Source organism: Typopeltis vanoorti, chromosome 18, assembly GCF_054136105.1.
Source record: "Typopeltis vanoorti isolate ZY-2024b chromosome 18, IOZ_Tvanoo_1.0, whole genome shotgun sequence".
NCBI lineage: Eukaryota > Metazoa > Arthropoda > Arachnida > Uropygi > Thelyphonidae > Typopeltis > Typopeltis vanoorti.
Genome location: NC_143566.1, coordinates 48,171,989 through 48,183,270, shown reverse-complemented (window position 1 = coordinate 48,183,270; position 11,282 = coordinate 48,171,989). Strand labels below are relative to the sequence as shown.

Here is an 11,282-nt window from a genome sequence, read left to right as displayed (position 1 = left end):
CTCTATAATATGCTTTAAGAATTAGAAGAAATAATATACTAGAAGCCTCTTTCGAAAAAATAGGGGTCGTCATTTTCCCCATTAGTATGTCGCTTCCATGAATTAGACGTTTAAATTTTCTGTCTGATAAATTTTAATGTCTTTCTTCTAATAGTAGAAAATGAATTCAATTATAGTCCAATGATCCAATCCAGTTAATTAACAAGCACGTATAGATTCTAGCATTTAACATTATATATTCTTCTAAGGAACTTTCTGAACAGTTTTAAGATTTCTTGCGTTGAAATTTTTAAAATCAGTAATACAACTTTATAAAAATATAACGAATTTAAATTTTAATATCACATTATTTTGATATAAATAAATTTTCGCAATATTCGGCGAAAAAAATGTTCAAATTGTTATAAACCACTAAAAATAATAAATCAATGAGAACTACATTGGTCAAGTATAACGAGATGACACCCAAAAAATCATGGATGAATTCGGCCGTGAGATGCGGTGATTGATTCATTAATGCCCTTGGGGGTGATGGATAGCAACGCAAAGCTGTACCAATGAAGTTTAACTGAGGTTCGGCTGTTGCTCTTACCCACTTGGGCGACGAGTTTTTGAGTTCGCTCTCTTAAGGTTTTTGCGTTAAGGGAGCACTTTGAGTCTCCGGGGAAGGTGTTCTCCGGCACGGCCCGCTGAGGGGCTTTGTCGGTGAATTATTTTCCTCGGAATTTGAGCGGTTCTGCTCGGTAATCGAGTTTCACTGAGTAGAACCAACGCTGAGATTTGGACGGTCTTTCGCCCACGAATGCGTGGCCTAGAGATCGTCCGATATTTTTGAGATTGAACCTTTACTTACATGGTCGATTCATTAATGCCCTTGGGGGTGATGGATAGCAACGCAAAGCTGTACCAATGAAGTTTAACTGAGGTTCGGCTGTTGCTCTTACCCACTTGGGCGATGAGTTTTTGAGTTCGCTCTCTTGGGGTTTTTGCCTTAAGGGAGCACTTTGAGTCTCCGGGGTGGGTGTTCTCCGGCACGGCCCGCTGAGGGGCTTTGTCGGTGAATTATTTTCCTCGGAATTTGAGCGGTTCTGCTCAGTGGTCGGGGAGCCCGTCACTGAGTGGAACCAACGCTGAGATTAGGACGGTCTTTCGCCCACTATGGAGTGGCCTAGAGATCGTCCGTATTTTTGAGATTTCACCTTTACTTACATAGTCGGTGATTGATTCATTAATGCCCTAGGGGGTAACGGATGGCAACAATGCAATGCTGTACCAATGAAGTTTAACTGAGGTTCGGCTGTTGCTGTTACCCCCTTGGGCGATGAGCTTTTGAGTTCGCTCTCTTAAGGTTTTTGCCTTAAGGGAGCACTTTGAGTCTCCGGGGAAAGTGTTCTCCGGCACGGCCCGCTGAGGGGCTTTGTCGGTGAATTATTTTCCTCGGAATTTGAGCGGTTCTGCTCAGTGGTCGGGGAGCCCGTCACTGAGTGGAACCAACGCTGAGATTAGGACGGTCTTTCGCCCACTATGGAGTGGCCTAGGGATCGTCCGTATTTTTGAGATTTCACCTTTACTTACATAGTCGGTGATTGATTCATTCAATCCAATACCCTTGGAGGATAATGGATGGCAATGCTGTAGCCAATGAAGTTCGAACTGAGGCTCGGCTATTGCTGTTACCCTCCTGCCATGATCAGAGCTTTAATAGCTCAATAACATCTTATCCCTACACTGTCCTCTACAGATAACGGGTAAGTTGAAAAGCATTCTTGTTTCGCCCCTTTAAGCCAGTCCTTATAAGGACACCCGTTGGTCAGCGAGTTATTTAATTTTTTTTTGTCTTCATTTTTTGAAATAATTACTTTTATTTGCTGCAAATGGTTATTAGTTATAATTATACAAAATATGTGAAAGTTCAAATTATCGGTTATGTCTATAATTTAAATTTGTTTTAAAATGCAAATGTATTTCAACAATGCACTTGAAATGTTTTTTTTTTACTTTTTTTTTTAATCGAATTGTACTGATCATGAAGGTATAAAAATTGTTGGATTCTTCTATCAAAGGTCTTCTTTTCTCTTGAAGGGGCAAATTATTAATTTAATTCATCCAAATTAATTAGCAAAGGATCGTATTTGTTTAATCAAGGAACTGAAAATATGAAAAATGTAATTTATTTATTTTAAACACGTATTTAAATATTAACCTCTATTACTGACTGAATTTAGTATTTCCACAATTTTGAAATCTTTCAACAATCTATTTAGAAATCCTAATAGAAGTGAGTCATCTTCTCTCAATGTCCGTTTTGAATAAGTGCTACAGCAACATTTTCTTGTGGTTAAATCTGATCAAAATATTAAGGCATCTCAGAGGGGAAGCTGAAGATAATTGATTTCATTAATTAATCTTTAACTCAATTTTTAACGAATGGGTGAGAGATTCCCAGTGTCCAGAATATAATTTATTTTTGTATAATGATATGATCAAAACTCTTGCTTCACGTCGATATCTTTCCCTGCAAAACAGAATGTTAAAACATGCAAAATCAACTATTAAAATTTAAGGTGATAATATTCTACTTTGATTTACTTTATCATAAATGTCATAAATTTTTGTCCGTGAGATGCAAGGCAGAAAGTTTTAATATTTCTTAGTGATAGACTATCGACACCATAACTTTTTCAGTTATTTCAGTTATGTGCAAAATTCATTTAAAATTTGCATTTCGTTGTAAATGTCACTTCGACTCATATATCATCGCTGATGACAGTAAAACTGGTGTGAAAAGAATTTTTTTTTTTTTTTAATGTTTAAATTATGGTCGTAGACTAATGCTATGAGTCGAATGCTTTATATCTCAACTACTTTTCAGTTAGTTTGTTTCGAGAATTAGGGGGGGGGATAATATACTTCTAGATGAGCCCAATTGACTCATCTTTAATTACAAAACATCTTATAAACGGATCTGGTAACCTAAAGAGAATTCCTAAGCACATCTTTTCAACAGACAGGTAAAAAGAATACCTTTCTTCTGACTGCACCACGCATGCGCTAAGACGAAAGAACAGCTCCGATTAAAAAAAAGTCGCATGCTAAATTTCAGTGGATATTTTATCTAATGTCTCCAAAAAAGGCTGCAGATCTCGAACTGAAATAAGTAACTAATTTTACTAAACACACTCAAAATACGTAATTTCATCAAAATTGGTCAATTCGAGTGACATTTCGGTGAGGAAATGTCCTCACCATCCCAAAAGGTGAGGACATTTATTTTATTTTTTTTATTATTTTCGTCTCTTGAAGGATTCTGATGGTGTATTTTCAGAATTACGGATCTGCATATTAATGCAGATAATTCTCAAATTAATTGGCATACTAAATCAGTGGGAAGCAATTTACGTCCCGTAGAAGATCGCAGCGGTGCTAAAGGGTGACCTAAAGTCGCTTTTAAAAAGTCCCATGTTTGGTCTCTAGATTAGACACCTTGGTTATCTAGTCCTTAGTCCATCAGCAGCAAATGCACAAGATATTTACAAGATTTTATGATAACATTCACACTTAAAAAAACGAAATGTAATTAAAAACAAAAAAACCTGCACAGACCAAGTCGGTACCTTTGTCAGTGAAGCCTTTCCCTAACTATGAATTGAGCGAAAAAGTAAAACGACTTAAGGATACCTTTGATGAATCTACATTAATGGTCAACTGGAGCGTCCTGCAATCACATGGATTATCTCGCTCAACAAATAGCCTCCTCTGTTATTATTATTTGTTTATTTTTAGTATAAATCTCATCTATGAAAGGTCGTAAACAGTGGCGAATTCTTCATGCTTGCTGCGCAAGCTCATTAATTGAGAAAGAAGTTACTAATTATATGAAGAGCCAAAGGCTTCAATTCGGCGACATGAACTTATTTAAGATAAAGGATAATGTATCCCATATAGTTTCTTAGCCGAATAAGAAGCTCAAAGAGTTTCATGCCGAATATAGAAACTATATAAAGTTCGGCGATTCCAAGCGTAAGCAAATACCTGGATAGTGCAGCACCTGACCCATTTGGTAGTGCTACACTGAGCAAACTCATACAAAGGGTGGAGCAAGCTCCGATCACTATTCTTGGTATTTACCCATAATGTGAACTTAGCTCCTAGGAGTTGTATTATTGTTCAACATTATGAGAGGTCACTATCCAGACTGGTTTCAACTTTATGTATAGTTGAAGCGGGCTCTAAAAATAAGACGATCCCGAAAGATCGCCCAACTCAGCGTTGTTGATCGCCCAACTCAGGCTCACCCCGTGACCGAGAAGAACTTCTTAGCATTGGCTCTACCCTGTGGCAGGCTCACCCCACCGCCAAGCAGAGCCATAATCTCAGCGGTGGCCCTACTCAGAGACAGGCAAAAACCTACCTCCAAGCGGAGCCTCTCAAAGCCAGATCCCCTCCGCACCGGTTTCCACCCTCATTGGGGTCTCATCAGTGAGTAGGTAGACCTAGTTAATAGTTAATACCAAGTTTGTGGCGAACAGAACTTACATCCCTTCTATGAGAATTGCCAAGAAGGTGTCCTAATAAATTACTAATTATATGAAGAGCCAAAGGCTTCAATTCGGCGACATGAACTTATTTAAGTTAAGAGATATTACATCCCATATTGTTTCTTAGCCGAATAAGAAACTCAAAGAGTTTCATGCCGAATATAGAAACTATATAAAGTTCGGCGATTCCAAGCGTAAGCAAATACCTGGATAGTGTAACACCTGATCCATTTGGTAGTGCAAGCTGAGGCAACTCATTGAGTTTCTTACTAGGAGCTAAGTTCACATTATGGGTAAATACCAAGAATAGTGATCGGAGCTTGCTCCACCCTTTGTATGAGTTGCCTCAGTTTGCACTACCAAATGGGTCATGTGCTGCACTATCCAGGTATTTTGGCTGTGGGAGCATCCAGGTCCTCGCTTCAGCACTGTGATTTCATGTGCGAGCATAGCCATTTCCGCTCCCTCCACGTCATCTCACCCTGTTGCTTAAACACAAGGCCATACGCAGTCAAAGTAGCTCTAGCCAGTGAGCTTCAGCCAGCCTTTACAAGTGTGCGTGTTGCTTGGGAAAATTAAGTTACAACCAACTTTTATGACGATGTTATTGACCAGTTCATAAAGAAAAACCGTAGGGTAGAATTTGTATTCAAGTAGCTAAATTGAAAAAGGTAGAATATCATTTGTAAAATAAATGTTGTATTTGTATGATTAAATGTACAGAAATTTCTAAATACAGGTAACCCGCGAATAACGCGGTACTTATACAACACGGTTCCGATAAAAACACGGTCTACAAATTGTAGTAACTCTTTATCTTTTCATATGTTTTTCACCGCGCAACTTAAAAATCAAATTTTATCTTCTTTAAATTTGTGTCTGCCTGTATCTCGCATGTAATTATAAGTAGCGAATTTATATTAGGGGAAATACCCTTTAGCACGCATGTACCTCAATCGTTTACCGTATAAAACGTTTATTATTGAAAATTGCCCTCGTTTCTGCCAGGAAAGTGCATTAAAAATCATAAGTGTGTTCATCTCAAGCTGAGCACTTTATTTTCTGGTGAGTTACAATATGTAATGCTTGCTTTTTTGTGTAAAAAATTATTTTTATAGCAATGGCCACAAACTGCAACGAAAGGGAAAACCAACATTGAAAACAAAATTAATTTCTCTCGAAGAAAAATATTCAAAATCTTTTATCGGTTGAAAAATGGAGAAAAACCAGGAGTTTTTGCAAGGACTTTGAATTTAAATGAATCAACAATTCGAATAATCAAACAAAATGAACATAAAATGAACATAGAAAGTGTTTATTGCTGGGTCAACGATAAGTGCAAAGCGCGTTGCTCGTGTAAGCGATATTCTAATGGAAAAATCTCTAATGATTTCGATAGAAGATTGCAGCTCAAAAGAAAATTCCTATGGATGGAAATCTTATTAAACAAAAAACTCTCCAAGTTTATAAACATTTATAGTGCAGACCAGGTGTTCAATGCGGATGAATCCGGGTTATATTGAAAAAAAAAATGCAAAAACGCACCTATATTTCGAAAAATGAAAGATCAGCTCCTGGATTCAAAGTTTCCAAAGACAGAATTACTCTACTGTTTTGTAGTAATGCACCAGGTGATTACATGACAAATTCAGTGTTTATTAACCAATCCTCAAATCCTCGTGCTATGAAAGATTAAAATATGCACAATTTTATTTTACCTAAAACATTTATGCATTACGTGCAATGAAGTTTAGGTAATTTTTATACTTTTATACTAATGCATTTTTTCATAGTTTATGTTTTCTTAACTTACATGAATTACCTGAATTAAATAAAAATATTTTTTTGTTGGATATCTCATTGTTGTTTATATAATTTCAAAAAAAAAAAAAAAAAACCGATTTCGGAACATAACCCTACTTTTTCTAAGTGATCTGAGACTCGCATAACCCGATTTCTATAACGCGGCATTTCTGCGGAACCTAACATCCGCGTTATACGAGGGTTACCTGTACGTAGTTTTAAATGGTCGGTAATTCATTATTCCGCTAATCAGACTTCAATCCCACCTCTCACTCCCTGAATGATAACAAGAGCAAGCGTGAATTCGAAGACCAGTATTCGCCCCTGGTCGTAAACCTATAGTACACTAGGATTTGTAGGGTGGACCGGTGGGTAACTAAGGGTTACATAATCCTTAAAACCTTCTTCATAAACCGAACAGGGAAACTGAGCTTTTTCAATTCACTTCAGATCAACAAGAAGGGTGTGTTGGTAATTTCACGACTGCTTAGGGTACCTCACAAATATTCCTGTTGGTAGTGGAATTCAAACTCGCATTGGCTTAGATTGACGATACGTGATCCACCAGGTCAATCAGGTCAGTAACTTGCACTCAGCGCTGGTCTTCACGTAATCCAATAGCCATCTAGTGGTTATTTCTGAAACTTAATAAACACAACCACGTAAGATACTTCTGTTGCGAAATATTGAAGCCTGAATATTGCTAATACTGATGCCGAATATTGATACGTTGAAACCTTCTCGATAAACCAGTTTTACTGAGGAATTGTTAAGAAAACATGGATCAGTTAAATGAATATAGATGTGATTGCCAGGTTCTAATCTCGTACGGTAGTATGAAATGTTTTTTTTTTTTTTTTTTTTTTTTTGAAGGGTGTAGTTATTTAAATTCATGGAAATAAAATTCACAATAGGAAGAAGATAAAGAGAGATGGGGGGGGGGGGGAACAAAATTCAGCTACCTCTTCTTAAGATCGAATCGACTAGGTCACCTTTAGTAGCAAAAACGCATTTTATTTGAATTTAATATTCCACAGGTTACTGACGAAACTCGAAGGTTCTCACCAGTCAATAGGCCTAATTCGCGATATACTTGAGAAGGCGTTATGGAGGCACAACAATGAGGAAGAGGTGGTGGAAAAGTAATATGGATGAACAATCAATTAAAAGGGATAAAAACCGATACAGAACAATCTGGGGAAACTCAAGCAGACCGCGATTCTAATGAGAAAAATGACGTTTTTTCTCAATAGAGAAAAAACGTTATGACGTCACAATAAGACATCAGAATAAAACTATTTATTGTTACGTAGCGTTAACCTCTAGTTTCATCTAAGAAAATTTCATTTGAAAGGTAGAACATTTAAATATAAATGATAAAGGCATTTACGAGTACGATTTTTAGATGAATTTCTGATCAAATAGATGTAGTTACTGGCAGCTGCTTCTTGTTATTCAGTAGTCTAACCTTCAGGTCAAAGTGTAATCTGATCTGTTCGTAACCTCCAAATTCTAACCGAATATACAGCATGTGTCTACTCTGCCAAAATCGCTTAAAAAAAAAAATGACTGACGAAAGGTGATAAAGATCTCTGTGTTCCTAGACAGATATTTGCGAAAATTTTCCGTGACGTGGATTTCGGAAAGGGTGATTTAGCGAAAGCCCGTTTAACGTTTAAGCAGAAAATATTGAGTAACACGCAGTTGCATTGTAAGGATGCAATTTATCAAGTGACTCACACACCTTCTGTATTGACGAAGCTTTTAAAAGTATGATACGCTTAACGTTACAAAAATATATACTAATCTGCAAAAAGAGTATAAATTAAAAAAATATATATATTTATTTGAAACAAACAACTTTAATGAAATGCTAATGAAAGAGTGATTTAGCGAAATCGTCCATTGTTATAACAATTAGAAATTACAACAATGACAAACAAGGGGGAAAAGGAAATATACAAGTTGGGAAACTCAAACAATCGATCGTGTATTAAAATTGATGCGTCACAATTCTACAAGTACAATCTACAACAATGAGTCGTAAATTTGAAATGCTAAACAATGCATTGCAATTAATAATAATAATAATAATCTATTAAAATCGGTATTGTATGTTATAAAGAAATATTTTGAACAATACTTGACATTCTCTCGCCAACTACAAAAATGTGGAAAGTGATCATTTTTCCCAATATCTAATTTCGTACTCAACCATTTAATATTAAACCGATTAAGAAACTGCATTCTAATATTTCTTCTAGGTGAAAGTGTTCGCAATCTAGTAAACATTACACGTTATGTCGATAACAGCTAATTATATACTCTTGCTTCCATAAAAAGGAAGACTTAGCCAGAAGTTAAACAAACAAAGTGAATTGAGTTTATATCTTTTATAAACAGCAAGGACGATAACGCATGTTTCTATTAAGGGCCAAACACAAACGTCAAGTGGCGTATACATTCAGCAAAAACCTGTATGATGTTTATATTGCAGTGAAATCACAAATACGAGGCTTTGTTTACTATGAGAGAAATAATTAGCATGTCATAAATACAGAGTAAGTGATAGGATCTAATAAATACATGCCGAAAGAAAATAAAACCAAACATCCCACGTGATATTGCTTGGGAGAAGACGTGCTTGTCTCTTCAAATAATGTCGTCTGCCTTGCTTTTATACAATCCAAATTATCATCACAAAAGTCAAATGTTTTGAAGTTAAATCTGTGATAGTTTTCTCTGCTTCCAATATTACCGGTAAGTGCATTTTTTGTTTTTCTCGTTATTACTGAAAACTACAATCATTAAGGGATGAAATGTCCAGAACTCTTAAACAATGGAGTGTTACTATAGCTATTAAACAACTACTAAACAATGGGTAGCAAACTACAAGAGTTTAACAATGAGTTGTTAGTTAGACGTCCTAAACAATTGACTGCAAACTAGAAATATTTTAAACAATGATTCGTAGATTGGAAGTGTACAATGTGTACACTCCCAATCAAAAGTAGGATTGATACAAACTCATGTATCCTATTGTAGCAAACATGGATGTTCGGGTAGTAGCTCATATCCTATCACTGAGTGTACTGTGTTTGACACTTAGGTGATTGCCTTTCCTAATTCTACTGTTCATATTTGTAATAGGAAATGAAAGAGTAAAAAGGACTGACGAGATTATAACGCTGTCATTTTGTCTCAACAACTACGTTGTTAGTTTAATCTTGTAGGTCTGTTAACTGCATGTTTTCACTGGCGTGTCTGTTTGTGTAAAATGCAAAAACCGAATTATTGTGAGGAGGGAAACCCTTCCATCTCGGTGTGAGACCAACTAACTTACCTTCAGTTGAACAATCCTATAAAGATTGTTCTTGTCGTACACGGGGTTCGAACCCAGATCTTTTGAACCACATCGCTAGCAAATGAGTAACAAGCTGTTTAACGGCCACACGGACGAAATATATCAAAAATATAGGCTTCGTGTCATTTCGATAATATTCAAAGGTTATTTTGATTTCGATGGACACTTCGCATCCATGTAATTATGGATGTACGGGGGGGGGCATAAATTACGAATGGGTTTATAAAGTGAATAACTCGTAACTAATAAAAAATCTGCAGGTTTTGTATTTCATTATAACAAAAAAGAGGATAAAAATAATTAATAAATAAAAAAGTTAGCTTTCAACCGGTGGTTTTCAAAATTTAAAAGTATTAAAAAACGTATTCTATAAAAAAAAAAAGAAAAAGAAAGAGAGAATAAATAAATAAAAAATTTCTTGGCGTTTTCTTTTATTATATTTTATTTATGTTTTTTTTTTTTTTTTTTTTTCATATCGTAAAATTAATGTTCATCAAGTAATTAAATCTCCAGTTTGCATTCGACGTGTCGAACTGAGTTATAAAAGCTAATAAAATCAATAGGATTCGTCTCGTGTTGGTTAGGGTAACATACTCAACTGATACAACAATAAACATGTTAACTGAAGCAATCACATTAGCGTGTCATTAATGAAACATGTGAACGCCCTCTCGTGGTAAGGAGCGCATTTATATACAATAGCAAAGTTATAGATCGGTTCGCTAGATATCCTTGGTCAGTTATAAAGAACATTAAATATAGTTTAGAAATGCAGCGTGAACTGGAAATCTGAAGTGGTTTTTGCGATGTACTTTTTAGAATACAAACGATCACTACAGTAGGAAGTTTAATCATTTCAAAATCAGTGAACCATTTGCACCCATTCTCAGTAAGGTCAGAAGAGCTGACGAACTACAATAGCAAATGTTTGGTTCTGAACACATACAGGATTATATTCATTTCTCAAATGTCTGTAGATTCTCTATGATCCTGACTGTCTCGGCCTATTAAATGCTGAAACGATTCTGAAATAGTTATCAAAATAAAAGAATTACTGAACTAAACAACGTGCTCTATGATATTCTTTGTCTCCATTGAAGATATCTGATTTTTAATGATCTATATTTACTGTTGACTAGTCTTTGAGTATATTTTAGCAGAAGGAAGGAAATATTTGGAAATTAAACTAAATTAAATTTACAGTCGTTAATAGTTAGTAGCAGATGATGCCCTTTATCAATTGCAAAAGGAAAGCAGAGGACATGGACGATAAAAAAAAAAAAAAAAAAACGTAGACTCGCTCCGCTGTTGAAGATGACGTATGGAGCCATATAAACAAGGATCTGAAGTGCGCAATGTATATATCGACCGAGAGAGAGAGAGAGAGAGAGAGAGAGCTTAATAGACGACCCTTGCCCTTCCACGCGAAGTGTGACCTTGTTACCCCATGCATGTCCATGTTTGCAGACCCATGTCAACCGTCTGGAAGATGCAAAGGCCTCCCAGATAGTGGGGATGATATATGGAGAGTAAGTATCTGGGCTAATGGCCAGCCCCTCCCCCCCCCCTTGTGCTTC

At 36.1% G+C, this 11,282-nt stretch overlaps 1 long non-coding RNA gene across 1 annotated transcript in view; it reads left to right on the top strand.

Annotated features, from left to right (window-relative positions):
• LOC150096637 (uncharacterized) overlaps window positions 1-11,282 on the top strand; it is a 102,352-nt gene that overhangs the window by 2,576 nt on the left and 88,494 nt on the right. The gene's annotated exons all lie outside the window — the stretch shown is intronic.